The following is a 13,428-nucleotide window of genomic DNA, read 5'->3' as shown; positions in this document are numbered from 1 at the left end:
AGTCCAGAAGCATGGAAACTACATTTCCCCTTCTCTCTTGCTAGCAGTATTCTGCATACATTTTAAATCCCATCCATGAGATGGACTCACTTGACATTTGGAAGGTGGAAGGGTGACAGAAGCCATTTCGCTGCTTCCTCTGCAAGTCGTGCTGGTGCTCTTGCCGGACGTGAGTTATGCAGCAGCTGTAGCCTTGTAATCTCATTTTCCTCAGGCCTGTGAGGATCTGTGAGCCCTGCAGCAACTGTCTGTAGGTTCCTGACTCCGGGCAACGTCAGCTTTTAATTCTGTACAAGCAAGTCTGAATGTTACGGCAGCCCCTACACTTTCACTTCTTCAGGCCTCCCATGGTCTCAGAAGCACCTAAGTCCCTCTATCCAATCCCTTCCTGCTTGACCTACCTAGGGTGGTCTGTTTTCCTGAGCAAATCCATACTGATTCAGAGATATAGGCAAAAAGGCACATATTTAATCATAAAGTCACTTTATCCAATGAGTTAGTCTTATTTTATCATGTTTACTAGCTTCTTGAGTTTCAAGAAGATCAAGAGATTATATTCTCTACATTTCTTGATGTCAAAACTTAGGTTTTAGCAAATATTGAGAGATTCAGAAACCTCTTTGCCCTGGTCTAGAATTAGAATATCTTCAAAGTTACAGTTAGATAGGAAGAATAAGTTCTGGGGCTCTGGGGTGACAGCAGCCAATAATATTGTATTGTATACTTCAAGATAGCCAGAAAAGAGGATCTTGAATGTTATATCCACAAAGAACTGATAAATGTTTAGGTGACAAATATGGTATTTTATACACATGTATTAAAACAGCAAACTGTACCACATAAACATGTACAATGAAAAAAGTTACAAAATCCTTATAGTATCTTTAATATACAAGGGATAAGTAAAGAGGCTCTGAGGAGGAAACGGCTACATTATTTTGCTGGTAAGAGCCAGGCAATGAGAATTCAAAACAAGGAAAGGGGCCCCTCCTTTCTTACAGATGCCATTAACTGAGAATCATTTTTCATGTGGTGGATCTGGCTCAAGTCTTTTATGAAATGTGAAGTTTAATATTCATCCCTGGAATGAAGACTCTTCTATTTAAAAGCTGTTCACTATTTCACTCAAGGTGCTAGTACTCACATGGGATGGATTGAGGTGGCCACAGCTGCTCTGTCTTCCTGGGTTCCTGATGACATAGGAAAAGAATTTAGTCCCTGAGACTTTAAATTGTTTTGAACAGCACTTGTCACACATATTTTTTTACTCCTTTTCTCTTTGCTCTATTTCCACCACTTTATCTTTTTTCAAAAAAAAGTTTTAATGTGTTTTAAATACAGTAGTCCCCCCTTATCCTCAATTTAGCTTTCTGGGGCTTCAGTGACCTGCATCGACCATGATTCAAAAGTAGGCGAGCACAGTACAATAAAATATTTCGAGAGAGAAAGAGAGCACATTCACATAACTTTTATTGTAGTATATTGTTAAAATTGATGTATTTTGTTATTAGTTATTGTTGTTGATATCTTACTGTACCTAATTTATAAATTGGGCTTTATCAAAGGCATGTACTTACAGGAAAAAAACATAGCACATATAGAGTTGTGTGCTGTCCATGGTTTTAGGCATCCATGGGGATCTTGGAACATATCCCCCATGGATTAGGAGGGACTACTGTATGCATTTTCTCATGAGTCTATAGATATAAAATAGTTTATAAGTTGCAGGGAGTTCAACAAATGCACAGTTATTGTCTCATTCATAATTTCTTGAATAAGATTTTTCCATGTAAATACTGAAAACTACGAAAATCCTTCAGAATCATTGGCCAAAACAACAGACTCGATGGAGGCCACCTATTCCGTCTGGTCCTGGCATTTATGAAAAAGGACCACACTGAATTTGCAAGGTCCTGGTCCTTTCATTTTGGGTAATGTCTTTTGGTTTTGGAGCTGAGAGGTGTTAATTGATAACACTTGGCATTTTATGCTGCTTGCTGCTCTTGAGTGTTATTGTTCAGCTTATGTCACTGGTGGGTCACAATAACACTGAGAGGGCAGGGAACAGGTAGCCTCATCCCCTGTCCAACCTCATGGGAATGAGAGGGGGTCTTCTGCCCAGCAGTGAGAGCTGGTGGTCCTGGTTGCTAAGCCCCGAATTAGCCCTGCACTTTTGGCGTGGCCCTGATAATCCTTGGGAGAAAGAAAGAGTAAGATGAAAAGAGAAACCTTCAAGAAAAGTAGGAATCAAGTACTTCCAGCTGTTCTAAAAGTCTAAAAGGTGAAGAGAATAATAACTTTATTCTGTCAAGTGGAGAGCTGATGTTCCAAACTCTGACCGGCCCTCTAAGCCAGACCTTGATCAGGAGCCACAGCCACCAAGAAGCCCCCAGTGACTCTGTGAGCCCCACCTGTGTCCTTCTCTGCACAGCACTGCCATGCCAACGGGCACGCCATGAATGTTGTGAACTGACTCAGATTGTCCTGTTTGTTGTCTTATCTCCTTGACTAGATTGAAAGAGTCTGGGGAACAGAGACTATGTGCTGGAGAGCCGTGCTCACGTGAGACTGACCCAGGACACCATGTGACCTGACACATCTAAGCCCCACTCCTTCACAGGGAGGGCAAAGAGCCAATACTCACTGTGAGGCAGCGCCTCACCTTCCCACAGCCCATCGCCAGCACCGTCCTCTGCTCCAGAGCATAACATGTAAATGAATAAGGAGGATTTGCTCACTCGTGTGGCTGGGAAGACAGTCAGAGAGATGGTCTCAGGGGAGGCTGGACACAGTGGTGCAAATACTGTCACTATTCTCTCTTTCTCTGCCTACCTCCCTCTCTCTCTCTCCCCAGCTCATCTTTGCTTATCTCAGTAAATTGGCTTCTACTTTCCCTTCTAATACAAACGGGTCATATCTACTTGGCATGGGGTGCTGCTCAAACTAGGCTTATGTCATGTCAAGAGTAGCAACCCCACAGAAAAGAGGGCCTCTCACTCCTGCTTCAGTGTACATGATGCCCACGGAAAGCCTCTCGTTGGGCCAGCTTGGGTCACATGCTGCCTGCCTTTACCAGGCATTGGGTATGGGGCAGGTCACTCAGGTGTTCAGGAGCTGAGATTGGCATCCCCACGGAAACAGCAGGAGCTGAGGAAGAGCAGCTCTCCTGACTGCCCTACAAATCGCACTGCAGCCATTGCCACAGCCACGATGCCCAACAAGAGCAGCAGAGTCAGCAGCAGCCTCTGTGACAGCAGCAGCATCTGTGACAGCAGCAGCTTCCATGACAGCAGCAGGCCCAACAGCAGCAGCCCCCATGACAGCAGCAGCCCCCACGACAGCAGTAGCCCCACGACAGCAGTAGCCTCCATGACAGCAGCAGCCCCCATGGTCCGAGCAGGAAGAGGCTAGAGATGAGGGGGATGGGAGTCTCACTGGGCCATCCAGCTTTCTGGGCCCTCCCCATGTGGCCAATGGAAAGCCTGGTGATCCCAAGTCAGCCCTTCACAAGGGCACCGAGGGTCCCACCACTGCTGTCTCCCACCTCCCCACACCCCCAGGTAGAGGCCCTTGCCCTGGGTCTGGCCGCTACGGTCACAGTGGGTGGGAGTTCAATGCTGACCCTCTTTTTCCAGGGCCAGGCCATGGGGGTCCTTGCAGGGGAAGCTTTCACAAAGAGCAGAAAAACCCTCAAAGGCTCAAAAGCTGGTCTCTTATCAAGAATACCTGCTTGCCCAATGATGACCCCCAGATTAAGGAAGACAAATCTGATTGCCCAGTCTGCCAGTTCTTTGTCAAAAAGGGTCACTGTTGACATGAGGACCTCTGTGCCTCCTACCACACAGTTGTCAATGGACCACCTCTGTGAGGCCACGCCTTCCCATCCAGGCTGGATGGAGCCCTCTGTGGACTAGCGGCCATGTTGTCCCTGTGACCTTGTGATGGCTACTGCAAGGCTCTTCCACCCAACATCCTCATCCAGTGACACAACCACCCTCATCTGCCAACTCCTGTTTTTCTGTTTCATCACTGGAGCATGGTGTGTGGCTTTCTTCTGGCCCAGCCTCTAGAGACTCACCTTCAGGACCCCGTCTTTGCTCCCTTCACCTGCCTGCTGGCTCCGCTGCCCTCGCTTGTGACTGCTGAGCAGGACACCTCTTTGGTCCCGTTGCTTGTGTGTCATCCACCCATCCCCCAGCACTGCCCTTGATTCCTGAGAGCCCCGGAGCATTTCCAACCATTCCCTCCTTTTAGCTGCTTGCTTTAAGTCCTTTTTATGTGACACCCTCTACCCCCAGAGTTGTCAGCTGCTTATGGAACTCACCAGGTTGTCTGACCTGGGGTCAAGTCTGGGTGACTGGTACAATCACTCCCTGAAAGGCCGCTCCCCCTGCTCCTGGAGATCGTAGTTTCTCTGTCAGTAGCAGGACCTCCACCGCCATGGTCTGTGATAACTGCACTGTGGAAAACCGTGCGTCCCTCAGAGCCTTGCCCAGTGTCCATGGCATTTTTGTGACTTCCAGCACTAGAATAAGTTTTTCTCATGAAATGAGCAAGGCTCTTGGTGCCCTCTGGACTTTTCCTACCTCCCAGCACAGGAAGATGGTGAGACCGTCCACGAGACTGCCTCCCGGGCGCGGCCCGTCCTTTCCCCAGCGTCGGGTATTCTGGGCCTGACATGGGCCCACGAGACGTCTGGTAAGGCCTCTGATGCCAGCCCCCATTACCTAGCTCCTCCCCAGCGCTTTTAGTTCGACTGTACCATTGTGAGGCCACCAGCCCTTTCATCTGGGTTCTGTGAATCTCTGCCTGGCCTGTCTCTGGGTGGAACCTGGACTGTTCTGTTGCCTTCTCTCGACCCTCTCCCCTACACTCCCGGCAGTGGTTGTTTTCTGTGAAAGTGGCTGTCAACAGGCTCAGGTCACTGGCCCTGAGGAAATGCATCAGGAGTTGCGTGGGCAAGAGGGAAGGATGAGAGCCTTTGGAGATCGGAGGATGAGTTTTTTTCTTTTTAACATTTTTTTACATTAGTAATAAATGCAGTGGAAACAAGCATTTTCTTTTTTAAAAAAAGTAGTTCTCGAAAGGAAGGGAATGCTGTTGATACACTCTGTTTATGGTGGTGAATTTTCTGAAGAGCCAACATAATATTTGTGCAGCAGAATTCCTCATAATAATAAAGGAAACAAAGAGTGAAAATGAATATTTGACCGTGTATATATATGGTGTGTGTGTGTGTGTGTGTGTGTGTAGACTTCTGCACAACCACCCCCCACAAATGCTCCTGAGGTGAGCGTGGAATTCAGCTCAGAAGTGATCCTCTTTGGCAGAAATGAGCTGGGATGAATCCTGCACGGCCATTGTCAGCCCTTGGTATTATGCCTGGCTCAAGGCAACATTATCTGTCACTCAGTTTCAGGAACATCTGACACACCTTTTCATGCTGAGAGCTAATTGCCCTATTTTCAAGCCTGGAACTGTCCCTCCTGTGATATTTCTCCAATTGCAGTGATATATTTGTCCAGCTAGAAAGCTCTGCCAAAGCTAGAGCTCTTCTGGAGAGTAGCTGAGGTGGGGAGCCGGAGAATTATGTAGCAATACAGAAAACCAAAGGAAATTCTCGCCAAATAAAAAGTCACAAAGCCATAGTATGCTTTTTATAATAAGACATGCAATAAAAACTGTTTGCTATCCATTCTTCTAACCTTCATGAAATGAACACTTTCAATCATGGAAGTTATGCGGGAACTGCTTCCTTCAAATAGCTTCAAATAACACAATGAGCACATTAGAAAAGCAACTGAGTGAGAGCCCGCGTGGACTGGAGCAGTGCTCTGCACCAGCACTTCTTCAGGACTAGCAGAAAGCAAAACGACTCACAGGCAAGAGAGAACACATACACTTTAAACCATGACAATAGGTACGTTAAAAATAAATAAGAACCACTGTGGGACATTGAGCTGGGTCCCACATTTCTGTACCCTGCCCCCAATATTGTTTTTATATTCTTGGAAGGAGGGAAAAACAGGTACTCACTTTAACCTGTATTGGATTTTATTAACTTATTAGTAATAGTTTCTGATCCCTAGCTATGTACAGAGAATATAAAAAACATAAAATAGTAATCCTTGTTCTGCAGGTAATTGGAGTCCAGTTGAGCAGTTCGATTATACGCAGGTACACATAACCGTCACATTAGGAAAGCAGGTTATGTGTCCTATGCGTAACGCACATACTACCTTCCTCTGTAATTTAGAAGGAAAAGAAATTAAGGCAAGACTTTTGGGAGGTGCCCTTGTGCCTCAGCCTTGGGATGTGGACTGAGACTCCATAACTGGGGGCGCCAAGTGGTGACAGGGACAGACCTGCACGGGAAAAGCATCGTTGAAGGTCAAAGACGCAGAAAGTTCATGTAGGGAGTTAGGGACGGGGAGTCTGCGGGAGCCTTAAACAGAGAGGAAGCTTTACTGTGCACTCTCCAAGGCGAGTGGAAATGTTTCCTCTACCAGCTTCCTCAGAAGCAGGGAGAAGATTCTTTCTCAGACTCACACATCGCATTTCCCCCATATTGGGGCATATGTCCATTTGTGAACACTTTCTCTGGGATGAAAAGTGCTCATCAGAAGATCAGGGAGAAACAAGCTTTCCCTGAAACTCCTGGACTGTCGGGGAAGGATCAATACCTGAACGAAAAAGAATGAAAAATAAGAAGGAAGGGGATGGGAGCTGGATGAGCAAGTACAGCAGCCCTGCTCTCCACACTGTGCTGCAGAAAGAAGCGAGAGGTGGAGTGTGGTCTCCCCATGCCTGTGTAACATCAGCTTGGAAGCCTCCCACACCCCCTCCTCCCTTTCCTCAGCACACCCAGGCTTTCACTGAGGCCAAACTAGTTCCATCAAAACTCGTGTGTTGAAGACTTGGTGCTGAACAGCCCATCCAGCTCCCCAGGGGTCCTCCTGCCATCCAGTCCTCCGACTCACTCTCCTGCACGCTGTTGTCGTGACCTCAGCTGACTACTAAGAAGAGCAGTAAGACATGCTACGGTTGGTGGGTCCCTAACTCAGATATCTGTGTTTTTAAAGCAGATGATTATTTCAACCCCCAGCATTTCAGTAAATCAGAGGCTGGGAAAATTTCAGGCAGCATAAACATCAAGAAATAGAAAAGGAAGGATAAAACGGAGGTGGAGGGGACAAGCAGAGAGGCTGTGCGTGGGCCCACAGCTGCCGGCCGCTTCCTCTGGACTCTCTCTCTGCCTTCCTTCTGTTGAAGCAGCCTTCTCCTTCCCCACTTCTGCATCCACTGGTGTCCTACCAGTTCTAAGGGGACGCCTAAGAACATTCGTGGCAGTGGCAGCAGAGGAAGGGACGAGTAGGCGACTGTCACATTCCGACGTAAGTTATGGAGCCCTTCCTGTTCATTCATCAAGTAAAGGCCACTGCATGGAATTACAGATGAATTACTAGAGAGGCATACGATAAATGATAGATGTAAATGTACCATATTTCATCAGATTTAAGTCACCATTGATTATAAAATGCACCATTATTTTATATAACACTAAGGGAAAACATGCTGCCAATTATAAGAGCCATCAATTGAAATGCATCCCAATTTCAGTGTTAAAAATGAAAAAAAAAAAAAAACAACAACAAAACATGTGTTTTGAAAAACATGTGTTTTGAACTAATGGACATTCTTTCAAAATTAGACAATTTTCTTTCTTTTTTTTTTTGTCCTTTCTGAGACCGGCCACACCGTGCTCAGCCAGTGAGCACTGTGAGCACACCGCTCATCCCTATATAGGATCCGAACCCATGGTGGGAGCACTGCTGCGCTCCCAGTGCCACACTCTCCTAAGTGCGCCACAGGCTTGGCCCCCAAAATTAGACAATTTTCTAACCAATTTTGCTGCAGTTTGAAATACTCATAAATAGGTAGGACAGAGAGTGTACCATGGAGGTGTCAAAGGAAGCTCTTACTGCAATTCATTAGTAGTCTTGCAGATGAAGAGTGGAAGAGTTGGTTTTCCCTTTTCATCAACAAATCTAAGCAGTGTTTCTTATTCCCTGGCCTTTTAGACTATTCATTTAAAAATCCATTAATAGCATATGAGCACATGTCATATTGAAGGCACTATGCTAGGCTGTGAAAAAAGTACAGAGAAATACAAAATGTGTTTACAGCTCATAAGATACTTATAACTTAGCGGAGAAGAGAAATCATATCAAATAAAAATAAACACTTAAGAAACAGAACAAGCAGTCGTGTTACATTCCAAATGGTTCTGGAAGGATCACTATGGCCTGACACCACAGGAGAGACTTTGGACTTGACCTGGATCTGAGAGGAGCAAGTAAGATTTGAAGAGAGGTGGTAGGTGTTCTGTGCTCCAGGCTTTGGGGTTCTCATTTTGGAGCTCTCCTAGTAGGGGAAAGAGTGAAGCACTCTGGTGACAATTCCTCAGAGACCTCTCTGCCGCCAGCCAGCTGTTTGACCCTCCTGTCCCAGTTCCATGAGGAAATTCGGATGGAGAGTCTAAGTGAGATGAGGAGATTGGTTTACCTTCCTCTGTCTGCACCAAATTCCTTCTCTTTGGCCAACAAATCTAAGTGAGGTTACTCTAATTCAATTCTTAGCCGTGCATCCTGTTGATTAAATTCTTTTTGCCCCAACTATCTATTTCATCCTGGGACCCACTGTATAGTTGTCAGATGGTGAGATCGGAAGACACCATTTTGAAAGCATTTGCTCAAGGAGTCAGGATTATTAATACCACATCCTTGATGACAACTCCCTCCTAGGTCTCTGAGGAATGATGATTAGCAAATCAAGGGCTAGGAATGTTCACGTTGCCTGTGGCTTTGGCCTAATCCCAGTGCAGAACTCCGATATGCTGGGCTAGACGTGGCAAAGACTCATTTGTCCGGGCCTGAGATCTGCAGGTCACTTTTCTCTCTCCATCTAAATTTAAATTTCAGATTATACTGCTCCACAAAGAAAGACCAAATATATACACTCTTCACATACAAGACCTGGAATAAAGAGTTGTCATTTCCTCGCAAAAGCTTATGTCTATCTCCAAGGTCAACTCACTTGAAAATGTGGCCTTGTCCATTGGTCCAACACGTGGAGTCAAGGGGACGGAGACAACTCTCCCCTAGATAGTCACAGGACTGATCCTCATTTCTGACCCCCAAATTAGAATACATGAACTGTCAAAGGAATAAAACTTAAATCACATATGACTCTCTTTCTAATGAATATCATTTATTGAAAAGAATAAATCATGTGAAAATCTAGATACTGTAAAGACCAGGGAAAGTGTATTTATCAGGTTCTCCAAAGAAGCAGAACTAAAAGGACATACACAGTTATATCAGAGAAGACTTATTATGGGAATTGGTTCACATGATGATGGAGGCTAAGAAGTCCCACGATCTGTGGCCTGCAAGCTGGAGAACCAGAAGAGCCAGTTGTGTAATTCAATCCAAGTCCAAAGGCCTGACAACCAGGAGCTCTACTGTCCAGGGGCAGGGGAAGATGGATGTCCTAGCTCAAAAAGAGAGAGAAAGCAGATGGCCCTTCCTCACCTTGATTCTCTTTGCAACCTCAACAGATTGGATGATGCCACCCGTATGGGTTGCGCGGGCGGATCTTCTTTACTCAGTCTACAGATTCAGACACTGATCTCTTCCAGAAACACCCTCGCAGGCACACCCAGAAGTAAGGTTTTACCAGCTGTCTGAACACCCCTTAGCCCGGTCAAGTTGACATGTGTAATTAACCATCACAGAAAGAGATAAACCGTTCTGTGAATTTATATAAATGTCAGCAATCAGAACATTTCAGATTAAAATGAAAGACCAAAGTATTTTCTTCGAAAGCAATGTGGGGAGGGCAACAATGAAGACCTCCTGAAATATCAGAATTACGACACCAGCTCTGCCTTCCTTGGCTTTGTCATTCAGGCCCTGAACACACGGAGGACAGGGTCAGCTCCCCACCCTTCCTACCCTGTCACTTACGCCCTCACAGAGTGCTATCATGACTCAGCATCTCTGGCTTAGTCTAAAAGGTTACAGAGTGAAAGGTCCCAGAGGGCTCTTGACTTACCCTTGGTTTTAAATCACTCAACCAATTGTAGAAAATAAGGCTGCAAGTCACATCATTCTATGGTAGCAACAAGTATGGGTCATTAGTTTTTAAGAAAACCAAAAGATTCCAGCTAAAGTTTTACCTTCCAGCTACATTAAAAACAATGGGGCCAAGAGACTCTCATTTCTCTGCACAAGTTTATGTAGAGCCCCAAGCTCTACTCACTACAAAATGAGGCCAAATCTCCCCCCTCATAACAATGTGATTATTTGATCGGCACCCTCCTCTAGGGTTGGTGAAGCTGGTCGGGGATGGGGACCTTAAGCAGCTTACTTCCTTTCTTGAGCCAAGCGCTAATTTCAAAAGGTGCTGCTGGAGGACGATTCCTCAGAGCCTCCACCCCCTCACTTCCCACCAGCCTGATCCTGATGGTCCTTGCCTCGCAGGGCTGCTCCTCACCACAAGCACATCCACTGTGGTCAGCAGAGGAGTCGTGCAAAATTATATGCAATTGGTCCTGCAACACACACACACTCACGTATGCACGTACATGCATACATAAACACACATACACATATGCACACACATGCACACATGCACACACTTCCATACACATATTAGTTTTAAAAAATCATTAGACTGCTTCCTTTCAGAAGAAAATTCCTGGCTCTTCCTCCCAGCATTTCCTGTTTGGGTTTACAGCTGATGCTGCTACAGTCAAATGCTGTAAATAATACTCTCCAACTAAATGACACCTGCTAGGAAGTTACTTCTTTATGGGTTTCAGAACGCAGGGTTGGAGTAGGGAGAATGATAAAAGATAGATTCGAGCTCTTTAAACATCACTCTATTGATTTATGTATGAAAAAGTATAGAATCTGTTAAGGCGAACAGCACTATGTTAGATGTAAAATGTAATACCAGCTGTGGTAGCCACTGCTGCCAATACAGATATTTCAGGAAGTCAATTTACTTTTAAATGGAATTTTAACTTTGGTGAAAGGAGTCACAGTGAATCCCTTATTTATACGAAAACTGTCTTGAGCAGGGAAGAACCATGCACCTGCTCTCAGAGTCTGTAGAAGCAGGAAACTAAACAAACTCCAGGAGAAAATGTTTGTTTTTCTCAATTGTTTATTTACATCTCGGGGTGGGGTCAGGGAGACCTGGGGAGGTCAGATGAGGCTGGGCCATCAGCTTTCCAATCCCTGCCCTTCCCCCTCGGGCACCTTGGGCTGGAGCTTCTTTCTGCAGGACGGAGAGGGTCATGGCTACAGGAGGCCTGCTGGGAAACGGAGGCTGTGTGCTCCAGTCCGGCCTCACGGTGGGATGCTGGGCCCGCCGCTCCACCTCTCTGGGCTCAGTTTCTCCATCTGTCCAGCGGAGATGGCAACGCTGGCCTCTCAGGATGTCGTGAGAATGGAATGAGAGGACTGGTGTGCGAGCAGCGGAGGGCTTAGCGAGCCACGAGGTAAGCGCTGCCTCCTTCTCGCCTTTCCCTGGTGGAAGCGGACTTACATCTTGCTCAAAGTTTAGGGGTGAGCGGGGTGGGGACAGACCCATGCTTCCCGGGTCACAGGCGCCGTAGAGGATGCCTTCCCTTTTCATTGGCAGGAGCCTGAGAGGGACTGAAATGGGCGAGTGCCAAGGACTCGGGTAAACGGGTGAAACCTGCGTGCTCTGTCGGCTGAGGCACCCGTTTGTCTTGGCACAGGGACTTGTCCTAAGAGCTTGAATAAAAGTGCACAAACAGCAAGCCAGAAAAATCCCTGTGGCCGGGCTGAAGATCACCAAAGTAAATTGCACTTCCGATGACTGCACATTTTTACTCGGAGACAGGATCCTCCTAAGTTTGGGCGGAAACAGCAAGTCCTGTGGCTCCTCTGCCTGGGGAGCAGTGAGCTGTCCCCGGAAGATGGCCGCAGAGCCACCTCTGCAAGAGCAATGGATGCCCGGGATCGCGGGGCGTTCCGGGAATGTACGGTCCTCTGTCCAAGCCTCCACCCGAAGCCGGAGCCCCGTCCCCGCGTCCCGTGAACATGTCCCTCCAGCGAGGGCTCCAGGCTGTGCTGTCGCAGGCTCCGGACTGAAGCCGCTCCATCTGACCGCCCTGGCGCCTTCGGAAACGGCACAGAAAAGAGTCTTATTAATATTATAATGGACGACATAATCCGTGTGAGTTAACAAGAATCCACACGGCTCATTTTGGTTCTAATTAGAATCTGAAACTAAATTCTCCACGGTGAAATCCGTATCATTTAATCATCGAATTACGTATCCTATCCACATGAGGCCCTGCAATGTGGTGCCTTTAATATAAACATCAATATAAAACGGATTACGTGCTTTTAGTTTGATATCACGAACACTGATTCGTGCTTTTGGAAAGATTATGGAGAAATCACTTAAGCACTGCGGGTCTCCCCCTGGCTCCCACCACGTGGCCCACGTGGACTTTGGGGACATAGACACAAGCGCAGGAGGAAAACGGACCCTGACCCGATCAAGCCTAGTCAGCTCCGAGCAGCTCGTGACTCCTCCCAGAAAACGCACCCACCAGAACCACGGGGGGCTCAGGATCGGTTCTACCTGCGGATTTGTTTCCTCCTTCCATTTTAGACTGCAGGCGCCTTGGTATATGCATATATCATAGTATAAGCTGATTAGTCTTCTCCATTTTCTCTCTAAAACACATGTAATGTCAACTTGTTTGGGATTTCAAAGCTCAGTCTTTCCAGATGGGCAAGCACTTTGAGTTTTCAAACCAGACTACTTGCGGGCTATTGTTTTCTATCTTAATCACAGAGAAACAAAATGTGCAGTCGCTGCCACCCCCTCTCCAGCCTGTCCCCTCTCTGCCCCTACCCCATCCAGGGCTTGCCCCTAACAAGTACAAGACAGAGACTCAGAATCTAATGGCAGGAGGGTGCGGAGGTGTCCCTGGTGCTGTCCCTGCTCTCAGTGTGTCCTTGCACGTCGCCCAGGCCCCTCAGGGTGGGCGGGGTCACCGCGGGAGCCCTTGGGCGCGGCCTCCACGATCTCTCCTGGCTCGGTGGCGCGTGGCTGTCTCCCAGCTCTGCACCTGCCCATTGAGTGAACCAGGAGAACTAACTTCACCTGCCTCGGCCTCGACTTTCCCCTCTCCGAAGTGGCGGTATAGTTGTCCCCGCCTTCTAGGGTCGTTATGGGAATGAAAGGAGGCCCCTCGGAGCGAGCCCCCCTTCGTGCCGGGCCCAGGGCAAGCGCTGCCGCGTCGTCCCTCAGCCCGCCTCTGAGGGCTCCTCCCGGGGAGTTGGACGACGCTCCTGACTGCGTCGCGGCCTCCTCTGC

General features: G+C 47.3%; 1 pseudogene; it reads left to right on the top strand.

Annotated features, from left to right (window-relative positions):
- Positions 1–2,215: 2,215 nt before the first annotated feature.
- Positions 2,216–3,868, top strand: LOC103610603 (annotated as a pseudogene).
- The last annotated feature ends 9,560 nt before the right edge of the window (positions 3,869–13,428 follow it).

The sequence above is a fragment of the Galeopterus variegatus genome, unplaced genomic scaffold, assembly GCF_000696425.1.
Source record: "Galeopterus variegatus unplaced genomic scaffold, G_variegatus-3.0.2 Scaffold11394, whole genome shotgun sequence".
Taxonomy (NCBI): Eukaryota; Metazoa; Chordata; class Mammalia; order Dermoptera; family Cynocephalidae; genus Galeopterus; species Galeopterus variegatus.
This window is presented reverse-complemented; position numbering and strand designations above follow the sequence as displayed.